We start from the raw sequence: 20,426 nt of genomic DNA, 5'->3' as shown, positions 1-20,426 counted from the left end.
GATCTGTTGGAACATTGAGGGTTCCCAGGGCCGCTGACGTGACTAGATGCAGTTATGATTCTGCTACTGGGACACGACAAATCCAGGGATGACTTGGGAGTCAGGGATTTTGACTGAAAGGTGTGATTCTGAGAGTATGGCCGTTCACCTTTGCTCTCTTAATTTTGGCACACATTCCAATTTTGACACAAATTCCACTAATATTAGTCGGGATGAATTTGCAGGGTTGACTTGGCTGGGTGTGCCTTCGCTCTATCTGAATCCGGTGCTTGGATTGATGCTACATTGTCTGCAGATTTCTTTTTAGCAGTTTTGATTGAATGCCTTAAATAGGCCATTTCGGAGGGTCATCTACAAATTGGATAAATTTCTTCTTTAAATAATAACGAACCACTAATAATCCAGTAGTTTGCTGGCACCATGACTGTTTTTAATTCAATATTTTGTTTATTTAGCTGAGTTTTAATTCTTTAATTGCTATGGTGGGATTTGAACTCAAACTCGTGTCTTAGGTTTATTAAGCTTCTGACCTTATATCCACTGTGCCCACATACAATTTGGAGTTGGGAATGGCAGAGGGAATTGGTTGAATTGAATCCAGATGTTCATAGGTTGCACCTTATTTTTAAAAAAAACCTAAAGGGAGGTGATCTTCCTATAGACTTCTTTCTCCATTCAAATGTAGGTATTGCGCGAAGTTGGCCATGATGAGAGTAGATGCCTCGAGGTTGGCCATGATGCGTATCAGGAATGTGGTATTGTGTTTGTGGACTCTAAACTGATTGATGGCTGAGACTGGGCAGGGAAAGCAGTAGAGGTAAAAGCGCTCATTGTATGTAAACCCCATGTGCTCTGTGTTTCTGCATATTAATATTCTACCCAAAGTACTCCAAAGCTTTCTGTGATTGCAACTCTTGGGATGCTAACTTCAAGCATACTTTGCACTTGCACTGCTGCCACTCTAATGTACCTTTTTTTTGTTGAAAACTTCCTTTCTGCTCTGAGTATTGACAAAAGCAAATGCAACCAACCAAATCTGGCCCTTCGAGCCTGCTCTGCCATTCAATGAGATCATAGCTGATCTTTGTGGACTCAGCTCAACTTGCCCACCCGAACACCATGACCTTTATTCCTTTATTCTTCAAAAAACTACCTATCTTTATCTTGAAAACATTTAATAAAGGAGCCTCAACCGTTTCACTGGGCAGGGAATTCCATAGATTCACAATCCTTTGGGTGAAGAGGTTCCTCCTAAGATCAGTCCTAAATCTATTTCCCCTTATTTTGAGGCTATGTCCCCTAGTTCTGCTTTCACCCGCCAGTGGAAGCAACCTGCCTGCATCTATCCTATCTTTTCTCTTCATAATTTTATATGTTTCTTTAAGATCCCCACCCCCGCATCCTTCTAAATTCCAGTGAGTACAGTCCCAGTCTATTCAACCTCTCCTCGTAATCCAACCCTTCAACTCTGGGATTAACCTAGTGAATCTCCTCTGCACACCTCCAGTGCCAGTATGTCCTTTCTCCGGTAAGGAGACCAAAACTGAACACCATACTCCAGGTGTGGCCTCACTAACACCATATACAGTTGCAGCATAAACCCCCCTAGTCTTAAACTCCATCCCTCTAGCAATGAAGGACAAAACTCCATTTGCCGCCTTAATCACCTGTAAGCCAACTTTTTGCGACTCCTGCACAAGCACACCGAGGTCTCTCTGCACAACAGCATGTTTTAATATTTTATCATTTAAATAATAATCCCGTTTGCTGTTATTCCTACCAAAATGGATAGCCTCACATTTGGGGTTGGTTTAGCACAGTGGGCTAAACAGCTGGCTTGTAATGCAGTACAAGGCCAGCAGCGCGGGTTCAATTCCCGTACCGGCCTCCCCGAACAGGTGCCGGAATGTGGTGACTAGGGGTTTTCACCGTAACTTCTTTGAAGCCTACTTGTGATAATCTATTATTTTATTATTATTTTATTATTATTATCAACATTGTATTTCATCTGCCAAACCCTAGCCTATTCACTTAAACTGTCTAAATTCTTTTGCAGACTTCCAGTATCCTATGCACTTTTTGCTTTACCACATCTTAGTTTCATCTGCAAACTTGGAGACATTGCACTTGGTCCCCAACTCCAAATCATCTATGTGATTTGACTTTTTGGAAAAGGATATTATTGCTAGAATAACTTGTGCTTCTGGAGCATTTTTAATGTGACAAAACACCCAGCAGCAGTAAGGAAAATAGGTTTGGTAAATACTCAAAAATATGCTGCAATAAATGCCCTTTTTCCCCCTTAGTTATCAAATGTTGGGAAGGCAATACACATGGCTACTTGGCATTGTTGGTATGGAATGCACTTACAGAAATTGGATCAGACTGGGTGTGTATATTTGTGGCAGAACTATTCTGATACTAATTTTCTAATTCAAGTCATACTTGGAAGTGAACAAGGAAATACTCCAGCTTGTGTTAGGAGTTTTTAAAGGTTTATTTTGCACCTTTTCTGTGCACATTTCTTTAAATTCAAACTTTTCTCTCCACTGAAAAAATGGATAAACACTCAAATGGAATGACTAAATTATTAATTTAAACAAACATTTATCAAAGTACTGTAAATTCATTATCTCAATTTAATGGTATGTAAACCATAAATGAATAAAGTGAATTTTTTCAGAAAATAATTAGGAACTCTCATTACTACCCCACCAACCGATTTTTAAATCCCCGGCTCTTCCCCCACATTGTGAGTTTGGGTTTGTTGACATTGGGAGGCTGAAGTGCTGAAAGTCTGAATCTTGATGGCAACCTGCCCACCTTTGATTTTGAAGGGGGTCAGATGACCAACCCACTCCCCACATTATTTTTAAAATAATGAGACCTTGTAAAGTTTTATTCACTGTTGAAATTTAATCCTGGCTCAGAGGGTTTTTCATAGCTAAATCAAGTAAGGAACTGTTTGTTTACTATAAACGGCTCCCACTGCTAGTGTTCGCACAAATGCTTTGAGCTTTGGCTTCTTTCTGCTGAATAGGGGCACGAGGCAGGGGTGTCCATGTCTCTGCTCCTACTAGCTTTAGCAATAGAACTGCTTGCCATAGCGTTGAAGGTAGTTACCTTCCCTAGTGGTCTAATGGTTAGGATTCGGCTCTTTCACCGTTGCGGCTGGGTTCGATTCCTGACCAGGGAATGCTGTTTGGTGCTCTTTCCAAGAGACGGCGCAGACCCGATGGGCCAAATTCTGCACTGTAAATTCTAAAAAAATTCTATGAAAAGGTCTTCCAATAAGTGGAGGTGGATAAATTGTGGAGGGGTGGAGCATGTGGTGTCCTTGTACGCAGATGATCTGCTTTTTATTACGGACGCAGTATCCACTATGAATGAGATAATGAAGCTACTTGGGAGTTTTGGCTCCTTTTCTAGGTATAAGTTGAATTTGGGTAAGAGTGAATATTTCCTGGTTAGCCTGCCGGAGAGGGGAGCCCACCTGGGGATGTTACCTTCTTTGCCTTGCCAGATCCAGCTCTTGTTATCTGGTATCCATGTGGGCCACGATTCGGCCTTGTTTCATAAATTAAATTACACTAGTCTGGTTATTGAGGTCAAATCTGACTTACAGAAGTGGGTAACCTCCCCCTGTTCTTGGCAGGCAGTATCCAGACTTTAAGATGAATGTGCTCCCTAATTTCTTAAACTGCCTCTGCTGCTCTCTTTCCCCCCCCCCCCCCCCCATCCTTACCATGCGAAACATAATATTCTAGTTGTGAACCTATCTGCCTCTAGTTTCTTTCCCCGTTCCCTCCATATTCCGTCTAAGTTCATATTGTTAATGACATTGTTCAAATTGTTAATGGGATCTATCTCTTACTTCCTTAACTGTTCTCACTAATCTGCTATCTGTTTTGCTTCTCTTTCTGGCACCCGTGTTAACTAACATTAATAGCTCAAGATCATGAGGAGCTGGTTTAGCTCACTGGACTAAATCACTGGCTTTTCAAGCAGGCCAGCAGCACGGTTCGATTCCCGTACCAGCCTCCCCGGACAGGCGCCGGAATGTGGCGACAAGGGGCTTTTCACAGTAACTTCATTGAAGCCTACTCGTGACAATAAGCGATTTTTCATTTTCAATAGGAGCAGGAGTAGGCCATTCGATTCATTGAGCCTACTGCACCATTTGATAAGATCATGAGGAATATTATTGTAGCTTTAACTCCATTTGTTGATCAAAGATCTGTAACTTTGCCTTCTGTAACTCTGTCTTGAATGTATTCAGTGACCCAGTCTTCATTCTTCCCTGTGGAAGAGAATTACAAGATGGACTACACTCTTGGAGAAGACATTCCTCTTCATCTCTTTCTTAAATGGGTGACTCTTTATTTTTAACTGTGTCCCCAGTTCTAAATTTCCCCATGAAAGTAAACTTCCTCCGCGCATAGAGTTTGTCGAGCCCCTTCAGATTATTTTATGTTTCAATAAGGTCACCTTTTATTCTTCTAAACTCCAATGAATATAGCTCGGCCTTTCTTAAGACAGTCCCTTCATCCAAGGAATCAGACCATTCAACTTTCTCTGAATTTGTCCCTCCATAAATTAGGAGACCAAAACTGATATGGTTTTGCCAATGTCCTGTACACTGGAGCAAGACATACTCCATCCATCCATCAATTCATTCCCCCACCCCACTGACATTTGCCTTGCCGTATCTGTATTTTAACTTTTGTGTACAAGAGCATCCAGGCTCCTCTGCATCTCATGCATTCTGCAGTCTCTCCATGTAAACAGTATTCTGCTTTTCTATTCTTCATGCCATGGACAAGTTTAGATTTTCCCACATTATACTTGATTTACCAATTTTCTACACACTTTATAAACCATTTTAAGACTTTGTATCCTCCTTAAAACTGGTTTTCCTACCTATCTTTTTATCAGTGGTCCCTTCAGTCAAGTCAATAATACAGATTGTAAATAGTTGAGGCTGCAGCATTACATTAATTATAGTTTGCCAACCTGAAAATAATCCGTTCCTTTTAGCTAACCAATTCTCTAACCATGTTATATCACCCCCAGACCATGAACTCTATTGAATGTCTTTTGGAAATACGTGGTGCGATGGTGGTGTAGTTGCAATGTTACTGGGCTCGCAATTTGGAGGTCCAGCCTAATGCTCTGGAGAAACGTTTTGTGTTCTGATGACGAGCCGAAGGACTTGATGTTAATTCTGCTTTCTCTCCTCCTAGATGTTGTCAGACCCGAGTTTTTCCAGCATCCTCTTTTCTTGTAAAGCTCTGGGGATGCGGGTTCAAATTCGACCATGGCAGCTAGTGGAATTTACATTTAATTAATACATTTGGAATATGAATCTAGTTTAAATAGTGACCATGAAAGAATCATTGTTGTAAAACCCCATCTGGTTTCAAACATGCTCCAAATGTGATTCTAGGTCCATAGTATTGTGATTGAATCTTAACTATTCTTTGCAGTGGCCAGGTGGTTCAAGGGCAATTAGGGATGGGCAACAAATGTTATTTGGGGAAAACTATACCTTTTAACCTGGATTTTTCTTTCAAAATATCAAGTCATCATTTGGGCACTTGGATTTTTAAAAAAAGAAAGGTCATTAGTTCACCTTTTGACTGGGAGCAAACCTGCCTTTTTCCAGGAAATTACCTGATCAACATTATACTGTTAGGGGAGGTGAGGGCAGAAGGACTGTTTGTTTTGACCTGCAATTGCTTTGATTGGGGGAAAAACTGGTAAAGACAAAGGCTTGTGATTTGCTTGAAATCAAATGACTAAGTTCTAGACCTTTTATTTTTGAACTCTTGTGTTTTGAGGAATAAGCTGAGAATCAAGGCTGCCCTAACCCGTGCATTCCCTGCTTTACCTGAAATTCCATGTGTGGGTATTAACCTGCAGCCAGAGAATCCTCAACTGACTGGTCCCCATTTGGAAATCTGAAAATCAGAGACAAGAATTGATCCAGCGCTATATTCTCTTCCAAACCAAAACTCTGGTGAAAACCTCCAGACATCTGGGCTGGTTTAGCACAGTGGGCTAAGAGGCTTGTAATGCAGAACAAGACTAGCAGCACACGTTCAATTCCTCTACATGCTCCAAAGCCCATCGCTGTCGAAACCCTGGTGTGTGCATATACACGTGCTGGGCTATTTGTTTAAAGGGATGGAAACTTCCAGAGTACCATTGCATGTTAACTAGTGCTTTCAACTTTAAAAAAAAAAAAAGTTTTGCTTTATAATCAACAATTTAAGTTTATTGAAAGAAGCCTGGTTAAATGCACTTTTTTATTGTGGGTCCAACAGTAGCAATTTGATGTGGAGATGTCGGCATTGGACTGGGGTGAGCACAGTAAGATGTCTTGCAACACCAGGTTAAAGTCCAACAAGTTTGTTTCGAATCACTAGCTTTCGGACCACTGCTCCTTCCTCAGATCAATGGAATCCAGAATCTAGGGTAATTTGGAAGATTACAACTAATGCATTCACTATCTCTGCTGTTGGTGCTTTTCAGATGTTAGGATACAGATATCAGGTCCATGCAACTCATTCACCTGAGGAAGGAGCAGTGTTCCGAAAGTTAGCGATTCAAAACAAACCTGTTTGACTTTAACCTGATGATGTTGTTGCTCGTTCTGGGTGAGTGTGCTTAACACTCAATTGGCTCTGTTTTATTCTTAAGCTTTAGAGTCGCCAGGTATCTTTATGATGCCACCACGAGGTTCAAGTTCAGATCAATGACTCAATACACCAGTTAGTAAGTTCAAACAAGAGACGTTTATTATTACACAGTTATTTACTTCTCGTGCATATAATACTAAGACTAAACTATTCCTACCAATACTTATCTGGAATAAGGGAACTGCCGGATCAGCGAACAATGCCTCTTGCTCTGTCCTGGATCCGCAGGCTTTCAGTTGGTGTGGACTAAAGGGGTCAGGAGTGTTTATTCTCGTAGTGGGCGTTTTATGACACTTACTTGTCGGTGTAGCAATTGGCCAGGCCTCTCCTCATGTTCAAGTTCCTGGAGAGCTGCTGCAAAAGTGTTCTGCTGGGAGGGCCGGCTAAGAGATCGAGCTGGGGTCGGGGTCTCTGTCTTATACTGTTTTGGGTTTCGCGCCCATCTGGGCGGACCCTCTATAAACTTGCAATCGATTGGACCTCATACCAATCGATTGGTTTGAATTCCCCAATACTGGGGCTGTTTCCCAATCGCTGGGCGGTTCTTGGGGCTGTTTGTAACTTATTGTCCGGGACTCCTGCTGGCGCTGAAGAGTCTAGCTTGGCCTTTGTTATTCTTAATTGTGTCAATTGTGCCCGGGAATCACCGGGAATCGCTCAATTAATATGTGCAGCGTGCTCGTTTCTATGCTGTCTGGTTTCTTCACAGACAGAATCCACAGAAAGGTTCTACAACCTGCTTGCCTCTCTGACATTGTCCGATTTTCCCTGCATGCAACTCAATGTTCCATTTTATGTCGGGAAGTGGCCAGCTTCGGTGGCTACAATGTTTTAAGACTTCTTACTGTAGCAATTTGGTGAGAGAATTGAACCCTTAAAAATAACGATGTGACCTGCGGAGTAGTGAAGCTAGAGAAACTACGCACTCCTCCCATCCCAATCGTAAAATAGTGACCCACATCTCTTGAAATAATTAAAATGCATCTTCTGGGTTCTCTTTATCCACTCTGCTAATTACATCCTCAAAGAACTCTTCATCATAAATTTGTCAAACGTGATTTCCTTTCATGTAACCAAGCTGACTGCCTGTTTGTATTATGGGCCACTACCTCCATCATAATACATTCTATGATTTTCACAATGGCAGATGTTAGACTAATTTTTCTGCTTTTTATCTTTCTCCTAGTGACCTTGTATTCCCAGTTTTCCAATCCATGTGGACTTTTCCAGAATCTAGGGGAATATGGAAGATTACAACTAATGCATTCACTAACTCTGCTGTTGCTGCTTTTCAGAAGCTAGGATACAGATATCAGGTCCATGCAGCTCATCAGCCTTTAGTCTCATTAGTTCACCTTGTACTTTTTCTCTAACGATTGTCATTTGTTTTACGTTTTCTCCCCCTCCCCTCCATGTTGCCTCTGTTTCCTACAATCCTTGTGATGCTTTGTGTCTTGTACTCTGAAAACAGATACAAAATACTTGTTCAAAGTTTCTACCATATCCTTGATTTTCCATTATTAATTCCCCAATACCAATCTCTAAGGGACCAATGTGCATTTTATTGTCTCTTGTTCCTTTCATGAGAGGTGGACATCACTGGCAAGCCCAGCATTTGTTGCTCATCCCTTGAAATTGCCCGAATCTGGGTGTTTTCAGAGGACCGTTAAAAGTCAACCACAGTACTGTGGGTCTGGAGTCTTGTATAGTCTATTCCTTCCCTCAAGGGCGTCGGTGAACAAGACACGTTTTGAGTTTCGTAGTCACCATCACTGAGACTAACTTTCATTTCTGAGTTTATTGATTTCAATTTGAATTCCACCACCTGCTCTGGTGAGATTTGATCCCATGTCCCCAGGGCATTAGCCTGGGTCTCTGGAGTACTAGTCCAGTAACACTCGCTTTTGCTATCTATTTTTTGCTATTTTTCTCTCACTCCAATTTCTCCTTCCTTTAATATTTCAGCTAGATAATGCTGTTTTCTAAAAGTTTCTTGATCTACTACAAATGTTTACAGAATAGTACATAATTTCTTTCAATTTGATGCCATCCGTAACTTGTTTAATTGACAAACGGATGGTTCATTCTTCTTGTCATGCTTTTCTTTCTAAATGTGATATACTTGTTATCTCCTTGAATGTCTGCCACTATTTCTCTACTGTCTTACCTTTGAACCTATTTGCCTAGCCAGCTCTGCCCTCATAAGCTTGTAATTGCCTTTATTTAATTTTTAAAGCACTAGTTTCAGATCCACATTTCTCACCTTCAAACTTCTATCATTTGTTTCACTCTGTTGTGACTCTTATTTTACCTTCTAATAAGAATTGGTAGTCCGGTTGGTGGGAAGTGTCAAACATACAACTTTATTGTTTTTTTTTATTAATAAACAATTTTATTGAGGTAGTTTTTGGCTTTATAAACAGTTACAGACATCATCAGAAAGAAAGCAAAAAAGGCAAAAATGTGTAAACATCCATGTACTTTCAATACTTCAATCATAATATATTGCACAAGCCCGCTCCTCTCCCACCGGTACTACCCGCCATATTTTCCCTCCTACTCTACTCTACCTACCCCCCCCCCCCCCCCCCCCAACCCTCTGCTGACGCTCACTCTCCCGCAAAGAAGTCAATAAATGGTTGCCACCTCCGGGCGAACCCCTGCACAGATCCCCTCAAGGCGAACTTAATTTTCTCCATACCCAGGAAACTCGACATGTCCGCAAGCCACAACTCCGTCTTCGGAGGCTTTGAGTCCCTCCACGCCAATAGTATTCGTCGCTAGCACATGTCGCGGTCGAATTTACCCTACTCGGGGCCCCTGCCCACAGCCCATCCTCCATTTCCCCGCCTAGCTCCTCCTCCCATTTAAGTTTCAGTTCCTCTGTCTGGGACCCTTCCTCCCTCATGAGCACCTTATATATACCCGAGACTCTACCCTCCCCTTCTTCCCTCCTAGAGACTATTCTGTCGAGGATCCACATTGGTGGGAGGCGTGGGAAAGATGGGACCTGTCTACGAACAAAGTCCCGCAACTGTAGGTATCTAAAATCATTTCCCCTTACCAACCCAAATTTCTCCTCCAAGCTCCTCAGACTCTCAAAGCTCCCTTCCAGGAACCTATCACCCACCCTTCCCGCCGCCGCCATACTCGGAAGCCCCCATCCATACTGCCGGGGGCAAACCGATGGTTGTCGCAGCTTGGCGCCCAGACAGACGCCCCCATCTCCCCCACATGCCCCCTCCACTGGCCCCATATCCGCAGGGTTGCCACCACTACCGGGCTGGTGGTGTACTTGGCCGGCGGCAGCGGTAGAGGAGCCGTGACCAGGGCTGCCAAGCTGGAGCCCCTGCACGAAGCCGCCTCCACCCGCTTATACAACTTTATTGTTAATTACACACTGATATACACTTGAATTAAAAACTTAGAAACAAAATATCAAACAATACATGAAAAGGTCAAGCACATGGCAAAAGCATTAGGCACAAAATAAATTACTTTAAACAGATAATTCAGGAATTAAGGACCGCAACCCTGAGGTCCTACTTTATGGATTTTTATCTCTGGTTTAACCCCTCATTTGCATTAATTGGCTTCTAATTCTCAGTTGAGACCTCCTGGTTTGTTCAAATGAATGTCTGTTACTTGGAGGATAACTTGTTTTTTTTTTTTTCATTTTTTTTTTATTGGAATTTTTTGCAGAAAATATAACAAAAAGTATAGCAAAAAGCAGTAATATGCAACTAACAGCCCCATAACACCCACAATTCCCCCCATACCGTAACATCACATGTATCACATTCCCCCACCCCCCCCCCAAACAAGAGAACTTAACCATAAATTAAAATTAGATAAATCAAATTTAAATAAAATAAGCTAACATAATCAACGTTCCCCCCCCCCCCCCCCCCCCCCCCCCCCCCCCCACCCCCCGGGTTGCTGCTGCTACTGTCCCAGTACCCTATCGTTGAGCCAGAAAGTCGAGGAAAGGTTGCCACCGTTTAAAGAACCCTTGCACCGATCCTCTCAGGGCGAATTTAACCTTCTCAAGCTTAATGAAGCCCGCCATGTCATTGATCCAGGTCTCCACGCGGAGGATAACTTGTTAATCACACATAGCACATTACTTAAAATTGACTGGTGCCTATCAAAACTAGCTTAGTGTCTGTGTGTACAGACTTGGGAAAAGTACTGGATTATGTTTTCTCACACTTTGCGATGTCTCAGCTTGGTGGACACCTTAAGAATTGACTAGTTGATTAGACAGAGAACAATATGTTCAGTGCTGAATACACTGAATTCAATGGTTAATGCATAATTAAAAAATGACTGTTCAGAGTCAAGATACTTTTAATATTTTGCTGCTTTAGCTCTGTTCATTCAACCAGCCCCTATATGACTAAAACTACACTCTATCACACTCTTATTCAGAGGGTCCTTTACTATGAGGTCATTAATTAATCCTTTCTCAGGGCGCATTACCACGTCCAAAATAGCCCATTCCTCGTTGGTCCCATAATCTATTGTTCTAAGAATGTCCAGACTGCACTCTGATTTGATTCATCCAATCTATATGAAGATGTTTATTACAAGACCCTTACAAGCTTTATACTACTGTAATGACTGTCAAATGGCCTGTAAACCTCTCCCACCTGTGACTGTTGTCTTGCTTTTTTTTATCTCCACCCAAACTGATTCTACATTTTGAACTTCTAAACCAAGATTATTTCTCACTACTGACTGACCTCGCCCCTATTAATGGAGCTTCCCAAATGTCTTTCCCTTGTTCCTTTTTTTACAGTCCTTTCAAAATGTTACATACCTTGTGATTATTCACCTCCTTGCTGTGGTCACTTTGCAACCATGGCTCATAACGGTTACCATATTTATTTTGTATTTATCCACCTTGTTCTGAATGCTGTCAGCATTCTGTTAAAGAGCCTTTAATTCTGTCTTCATACACATTTTCCTTACTGTCACCTTATTTGTTGATGCACTTTTATGTTTGTATGCTCTGTCCCTTCCTGAACTCTCACCCTGCTATTTAATTTAAGCCCTAGTTATATATTCAAAAGTACGATGTTCCCAGCAAGATCGGGTGAAAGCTGTCCCAATGCTACAGATGCCTCTTCGCACAGCACCCACAAAACCTATTTTCCCAATCTTTGAACCAAGCATTCAATACTCTAGTAAGGTACTTTCAGAAATAAACAGGCTCTTAACACGCCTTGTTTCCTGTCAAATACTTCAATGCTTTGTCATTTTCTCCCACATGCCTCTGTCTGAATATCACCGTGGCCATCCCCACAAATCAATTTTCTAACCCTGCCCCAGAACTGAAATAGTCATGACCAGCGTCTCAAACAACATTCTCCATTACTGGTTCCATGTGCCTCTTTATTTGAACAAATGTGTGCAGTATTTTGTACTTCAACAATTCATCTCTCCTGTTTCACTTTTGCCTCACCAATATATTTTGAGTATCTCTGCCAATGACTCGGTGGTAGCACTCTTGCCTCTAAATTTGTCAATGGTTTGATAAAGAGCCATTGGACTCGACGTTGGTGCTTTTCTCTCCCCACAGATGCTGCCAGACCTCCTGAGACTTTCTAGCATTTTCTCTTTTTGTTTCCGATTCTAGCATCCACAGTAATTTGCTTTTATCTTGTCAATGTATTAGTCAACCTATATCTCTAAAAGGGTCAGCCACTTAAGACCCAGGTGAGAAATGTCTTCACTCAAAGGTTGTGGATCTACAATTGTTAATATATTCAAGGATGAAATAAATAGATTTTTGGATCCTAAGAGAATCCAGGAATATAGGGATTGGGTGGGAAAGCAGACTTGTGGTCCCAGATAATAGTGAATAGTGGAACAGGCCTGAAGAGCCCTATGACCTGTTCCTGCTCCTATTCTTTATGGACTTGTTGCTGCGCTGATATTCGCTTTTATGTTTGCTTGTATAACGCCAGCTGTTTTGGAATGTCCTCGGGGGCCTTAAAGAAGCTATATGAGTGGAAGTTATTTTTCTCTCATTTTCCTTGCCTATATCCTCCTGGTCTGAGGATCCATCCTTGATATCACCATGTTCCGCTTTTGATTCTTCTACATACAGAGTGATGCCCACCTCCATCCCCTTTGACTCCTCCACTGCTTCTATGATGCTGCTTGTCCAGCATCGTATCACCTTTATGACCTGGTGCAAATACCTTGTTGCAAATTCTGAGACCACTTTCTTGGGCCAAAGCAGACTGGTCATATATGTGATATTTGATCTTGAGCTTAAATTCCCAACCTGTATTCTCCCTGTCACTAAAGGTGGACTGCTCAGCCCCACTGGTAATGGCAAATTCAAGATTGCAATTCATACTTAAATTCTGTAGTTGTCAGCTGATCCTATCCTCTCTGTATGTTGCATTGTGTCATCTGTATTGCCACCAACCAGTATTTGGCTGCTGGCGATCAATGCCTTGATTTAAAAAAATCTGTTCCTTGTGTCCACTATGGCCTTCCTGAATCCTATGTCTCGATCCCTCTACCACTCCATTTCCCACATTTTATTTTTAATATTTTCCTTCAAGCAGTGTTTCTCACTTTTTTTTTCTGCCGGATGCACTTTTACCAATCAGCCCATCTTCGTGACCCTCAACAATCTCTGTCCAATCAGGTTCACAGGAGGAGAGAGGAATGCGCATATCAGGTGCAGAATTCAGCCAGTTCAGGACAGAAATTCCAAACTTGCAGATGTAGTTCGTTAGAAGGGCAATAGCAACAAAACGCTTGCTTTACTTTGCACTGGATACTCCTCTGAGACGCTACTCCGGAATGCTGACAGGCTCATGGACTTGCGGCATGTTTTTAATGTGCTGTCGCACGTGAGGCACAGAAGTTCAGTCTCTTCATTTGGAGTCAGCAGTGAGTTAATAATGACTCTGGAGTCTCAAACTCTGATTTTTCACCCACCTCTTATCTTTCAAAGTCCGAAACTTCTCTGGGAAGTAGTGACAAAATCTGTTGATCAAGGCAGTCAGATGTGACTGAATAAGACTTGCCAGTCTATTGACCGTTCCCTTAATAACACTCTTCTTCGATGTGCCGTAGCAGTGTGGGGAACATATAGTGGATTTCAAACTTCCAATGACTTTTGGAAAGCATCTATTCCTTCACAATACTGAAAGCAATCATCATTCTTCCATTGGAATTTGAGGCTCAATTCATTTAGAATTGAAAAGATGTCTGCAAGGTAAAATATAGTTAGCATCCAACTCTCAATTGCCAGTTCTTCCCTGCATATAACACTCGTGGATTTTGCTTCATAATTTTCATTGGCACAATTAACAAAACCATAACTTCAGAAATTATCTTTATATTGCTTTGTTCCCAATTTCTGTTTCTTCTTTTTGAGAAGTTCAATAAGAGACTCCAGAGTCCGTTATTAACTCACTGCTGACTCCAAACGAAGAGACTGAACTTCTGTGCCTCATGTGCGACAGCACATTAAAAACATGCCACAAGTCCATGAGCCTGTCCGCATTCTGGAGTAGCATCTCACAGGAGTATCCAGTGCAAAGTAAAGCAAGCATTTTGCTGCTATTGCCTTTCTAACGACCTACATCAGCAAGGTTGGAATTTCTGTCCTGAACCGGCTAAATTCTGCACCTGAAATGCGCATTCCCCTCTCCTCCTCCTGTGAACCTGATTGGACCGATATTGTGAGAGTCGCAAAGGTGTCTTTTTTTTTTATAAATGTTTTTTATTGGGTTTTTGACCAAAGTATATTTACCATTATCTACACAGGATAAGAGACATCTATATATCCCGTATATAGAAGAGAAGGGCACACCCAAACATACCAAAGAAAAGAAAATAGTAAATAATTTTTAAAAATACAATAAAAAATAAAATTGAATAACTGGTAGGGTATTGTGCAGCAACTCTGTACACGTGGCAAAATTATTTACAACACATAAATGGGCCACTGTTGGTGGGGGAGGGGGGGGGGGGTGGTTGGAGACTGGGGAGGTGAGATACATTTGGGTGCCGGAGAAACAATTAAAGTGGGCAATACTCAAATGGGTTTGGTGTTGGTGTTGTCGCTTGCTTCTCCTGGACGGATCTTGCTGCCGCCTCGCGCTCAGCTCCGCTTCTGCCATTCCTCCTGTCTTTTGTCTTTCTTCTCCTCATTCCCTGCTGTCTTGACTACTTTCTCCACCTGTGTTGCCCCTTTCCATCACCTGTGGACCTGTAAACCTAGATCTCTCTGACTGTCAATACTCTTGGGGGTTCTACCATTCACTGTATATTCCCGACCTGTATTAGACCTTCCAAAATGCATTACCTCACATTTGTCTGGATTAAACTCCATCTGCCATCTCTCCGCCCAAGTCTCCAAAAAATCTAATCCTGTTGTATTCTCTGACTGTCTTCATCACTATCCACCAACCTTTGTGTCGTCCGCAAACTTACTAATCAGACCAGTTACATTTTCCTCCAAACCATTTGTATATACTACGAACAGCAAAGGTCCCAGCACTGATCCCTGTGGAACACCACTAGTCACAGCCCCCAATTAGACCTTGTCAAAGGCCTTGCTGAAGTCCATATAGACAACATGCACTGCCCTACCTGCATCAATCATTTTTGTGACCACCTCGAAAAACTCTACCAAGTTAGTGTGATGCGACCTCCCCATCACAAAACCATGCTGCCTCTCACTAATACGTCCACTTGCTTCCAAATGGGAATAGTTCCTGTCTCGAAGAATTATTTTCCAGGAATTTCCCTACCACTGACGTAGGGATCACCGGACTGTAGTTCCCTGGATTATCCTTGCTACCCTTCTTAAACAAAGGAACAACAGTGGCTATTCTCCAGTCCTCTGGGGCATCACCTGAAGACAGTGAGGATCCAAAGATTTCTGTCAAGGTCTCAGCAATTTCCTCTCTTGCCGCCTTCAGTATTCTGGGGTAGATCCCATCAGGCCCTGAGGACTTATCTACCTTTAATATTTTTCAAGACACACAACTCCTCATCTTTTTGGATCTCAATGTGACCGAGGCTATCTACACACCCTTCTCCAGACTCCACATACGCCAATTCCTTCTCCTTAGTGAATACTGATGCAAAGTATTCATTTAATACCTCACCCATTTCCTTTGGCTCCACACATAGATTCCCTTCCCTGTCCTTCAGTGGGCCAACCTTTTCCCTGGCTACTCTCTTGCATTTTATGTACATGTAAAAAGCCATGGGATTTTCCTTTCCCCTATTTTCCAGTGACATTTCGTGACCCCTTTTAGTCCTCCTGACTCCTTGCTCAAGTTCCTTCCTACTTTCATTATGTGCCACAGAGGCTTCTTCTGTTCCCTGACAAATGCCTCCTTTTCCTTTTTGACGAGGCCTACAATATCTTTTGTTATCCAAGGTTCCTCAAATTTGCTGTATTTATCCTTCTTCCTCACAGGAACATTGCGGTCCTGAAATCCTTTCAACTGACATTTGAAAGCCTCCCACATGTCAGACCTTCAAGCATCCGCCCCCAATCTTGGTTCTTCAGTTCCCGCCTAATATTATTAGAATTAGCCTTCCCCCAATTTAGCACATTCACCCTAGGACCACTCTTATCCTTGTCCACCAGCACTTTAAAACTTACTGAATTGTGGTCACTGTTCCTGAAATGCTCCCCTACTGAAACTTCTACCACCTGAACATAGAACATAGAACAGCACAGAACAGGCCCTTCGGCCCTCGATGTTGTGCCGAGCAATGATCACCCTACTCAAACCCACGTATCCACCCTATACCCGTAACCCAACACCCCCCCCCCCCTCTTATTCCTGATCTCTACCCATATAGCCTCGCTGCCTTCTGAGGTGTCCTCCTGCAGTACAGCTGTGATATTCTCCCTAACCAGTATACAGCGTAAGAACATCCCTTTCCAAACACATGCATTATACCAGCTCTTAAACATTCACTTTATGGGACATTTGCCAGGCTTCCGGTCAACTGTGGCCCATATATGGGCTGTGGTTTGGCTCTCCAGAAGTATATCATGCGACTTTCATTTCTCAATAGATTTGGAATCCAATTTAGGTCATGTGTCAAGGATTCTGCTATCAGCAAATAAACCAGCTATTATTTTATTCAGGAAGGCCCAAACTGCTTTTTCGTGTTTTCACAAATGTGTTTTAGTTGCTTTGGACTCTGCAGTCAGCCACACAGGCTAAATACGTTTATTGCATGGTTAAGTGCTTCCCAATGCTGGTTGTGAAGTGCTTAGCTCAATTATAGGCTGTCTCCAATTCCAAGACTTCAATCAATCGATGTACAATATTGAACATATTGTATCTTTGCTGCTAAGGTTATATAAAATCAATTTGACTAAAGAACGAGATTCGTTATCTGCTCAATAGGCAACGGTCCTAGGTTCTCAGAGGAACATAAACAGTGGGAAATAGCAGAGGAAACTCGGTGACCAGTTCTGCTTTTAGTGTTGTATACTGGAGCAGGATTTTTCAATGTGTTGAAGCACCAAGGATATATTATTACTGGTCTCTGTTCAGCTGACTTATTACAGTTCATAATTTAGCAATTTCTCATCGACTTGCAGCATCAGATAAAATACTTAAGTTCTTAATACTTCTGAATTTCAAGTTGGGAAAAGTTGAAAGTCACATGGACACGCAAAAATCACAGACACAAAGGAGAAGTTGGGAGTTTGAGCCAAAGTTTGGCCTTTGAAGTGGGCTTTAAGGCAGGGTATTTCAAACTGGGGTCGCACCCGAGGGTGAGTCACGGGAGGATGTCAGGAACGTCGTGGAGCGATTGGTTGCGGTATTCCCAATCACGGGGGAAGTGCCCAAAGGCACAACTGGCATTTAAGAATGACAGCCAGGACCAACTTAAAGTTGAGCCTGTTGACCACGACGAGCCTTTAAATGTGAACGCTGGAGTCTTCCCACCATGAGTGTTAACAGAGAGCAGGTCATGCAGCCAGCATATAGAGTGACATCACATGCCCTGTACATCTTTGCTTTGGCCGTGAAATCATGGGGGAGAAGTTCCTCCATTTTGTAGCTTCCAGAATGCAAGCAACAGGACTGTGAAGTGCTGATGATGGGTCATTTTTTTAAATGAGGAAGAGAAGACCAGAGACACAAACAGGCCAGGATCTCAACTGAATCTGCGGGAGAGAACAGCTCAGGAGATTGCTTTGTCCTGCCATACAATGTTGGTGTGAACTGCAGACGAGGAATTGGGCGAGGTACTAAATAGAAGGAATTGGTGGATGTTGTCTGGACAAGGGTGTGTCACCCTCATGGGTCACATTGAGATCCAAAAAGACAAGGTGTTGGGTGTGTTGAAAAATATTAAGGTAGATAAGTCCTCGGGGTCTGATGGGATCCACCCCAGAATACTGAAGGCGGCAAGAGAGGAAATTGCTGAGACCTTGACAGAAATCTTTGGATCCTCACTGTCTTCAGGTGATGTCCCAGAGGACTGGAGAATAGCCAGCGTTCCTTTGTTTAAGAAGGGGAGCAAGGATAATCCAGGCAACTACAGGCCGATGAGCCTTACTTTAGTGGTAGGGAAATTCCTGGAAAAGAATTCTTCGAGACAGGAACGATTTCCATTTGGAAGCAAGTGGACGTATTAGCAAGAGGCAGCACAGTTTTGTGAAGGGGAGGTTGCGTCACACTAACTTTATAGTTTTTCGAGGAGGGCACAAAAATGATTGCAGGTAGGGCAGTGGATATTGTCTTTATGGACGTTTGCAAGGCCTTTGACAAGGTCCCTCATGGCAGACTGGTACAAAAGGTGAAGTCACACTGGCAAAGTGGATACAGAACTGGCTAGGTCAAAGAAGGCAGAGAGTAGCAATGGAAGGATGGTTTTCAGATTGGAGGGCTGTGACTAGTGGTGTTCCGCAGGGATCCGTGCTGGGACCTTTGGTGTTCGTAGTATATATAAATGATTTGGAGGAAAATGTAACTGGTTAGATTAGTAAGTTTGCAGACGACGCAAAGGTTGGTGGAATTGCAGATAGCGATGAGGACTGTCGGAGGATATAGCAGGATTTAGATCGTCTGGAGACTTAGGCGGAGAGATGGCAGATGGAGTTTAATCCGGACAAATGTGAGGTAATACATTTGGAAGGTCTAATACAGGTAGGGAATATACAGTGATGGTAGAACCCTCAAGAGTATTGACAGTCAGAGATCTAGATTTATAGGTCCACAGGTCACTGAAAGGGACAACACGGGTGGAGAAGGTAGTCAAGAAGGCATACGGCATGCTTGCCTCCATTGGCCAGGGCATTGAGTATAAAAATTGGCAAGTCATGTTGCAGCCGAATAGAACCTTAGTTAGGCCACACTTGGAGTATAGTGTTCAATTCTGGTCAGCAAACTACCAGAAGGTTGTGGAGGCTTTAGAGAGAGTGCAGTAGAGATTTACCAGGATGTTGCCTGGTATGGAGGGCATTAGATATGAGGAGAGATTGAATAAACTTGGTTTGTTCTCACTGGAATGACGGAGGTTGAGGGGCGACCTGATAGAAGTCTACAAATTTATGAGGGCCATGGACAGACTGGATAGAGACTGTTTCCCAGGGTGGTGGGGTCAATTACTACAGGGCATGGGTTTAAGGTGCGAGGGGCAACGTTTAGAGGAGATGTACGAGGCAAGTTTTTTTTCTTTACAGAGGGTAGTGGGTGCCTGGAACCTGCTGCTGAAGGAGGTGGTGGAAGCTGGGACGATAGTGATGTTTAATGGGCATCTTGACAAATACGGACCCCGGAAGTGTAGAAGATTTTAGTTTAGGCAAGCAGCATGGTCAGCACAGGATTAAAGGGCCTGTTCCTGTGCTGTACTTTTCTTGTCTATCTAAATCCCAACATTTTATCTTAAAATGCATGTAGGTTAATAGGAACTGTGATTTTAAAATTTGCGTTGTCTTGAACGTCAGGCATGTATCTCAGTGGTCAGGAGCAGCATCTCCGGGGCTGGTTTAGCTCACTCAGCTAAATCACTGGCTTTTAAAGCAGGCCAGCAGCACGGTTTGATTCCAGTACCAGCCTCCCTGGACAGGTGCTGGAATGTGGCGACTAGGGGCTTTTCACAGTAACTTCATTGAAGCCCACTCGTGACAATAAGCGATTTTCATAAACATTGGAATCTTGAACATTTAATTTTGGCCAGTTTTCTTGATTGGGGGCAGAAAAAACAACTTTTAGTCAAACGCAGATCTTGCAGATTTCTACCATTTGTCAATTCCATAAAAAGCTTTGAATGTATAACAAACTTGTTATTCTGTACATGCCTTGAACATTATAGTTCAAGATTTTTGTGAAGCCTATGGTTGGGTAACATTTTGTACATGACTTGACTGTCTACCTCTAGCTCCATTGACCAACTATATTGAGCAATGACCATCGCTATTGGTCATTCTCTGAAGTTTGTATATGGTGAACACCCGGTGTGCTACAATAAGTATCTATATTTAGCTCTTGGCTTTCAACTTGTTTTTGTCTCTAGAATTTGAGGTCACAATAACTGTTAGAAATTGGAGCTGTGTTTAATGGTCATGTGTTTTTTATTAATCATGGGATGTGGGTGTGCCTGGCTAGGCCAACATTTGTTGCCCATTCCTAATTGCCTTTGAGAATGTGGTAGTGAGCTGCCTTCTTGAACCAATGCAGATATGTGATGTATGAGCAACCACAG

The 20,426-nt window shown here is 42.6% G+C and overlaps 1 protein-coding gene across 29 annotated transcripts in view; it reads left to right on the top strand.

The window, feature by feature from the left end:
* The window catches only part of snap91a (synaptosome associated protein 91a), a 329,189-nt gene that overhangs the window by 11,106 nt on the left and 297,657 nt on the right, over positions 1-20,426 (top strand). The window lies entirely within an intron of this gene.

This window comes from Scyliorhinus canicula, chromosome 6 (genome assembly GCF_902713615.1).
Source record: "Scyliorhinus canicula chromosome 6, sScyCan1.1, whole genome shotgun sequence".
Classification (NCBI taxonomy): domain Eukaryota; kingdom Metazoa; phylum Chordata; class Chondrichthyes; order Carcharhiniformes; family Scyliorhinidae; genus Scyliorhinus; species Scyliorhinus canicula.
This window is presented reverse-complemented; position numbering and strand designations above follow the sequence as displayed.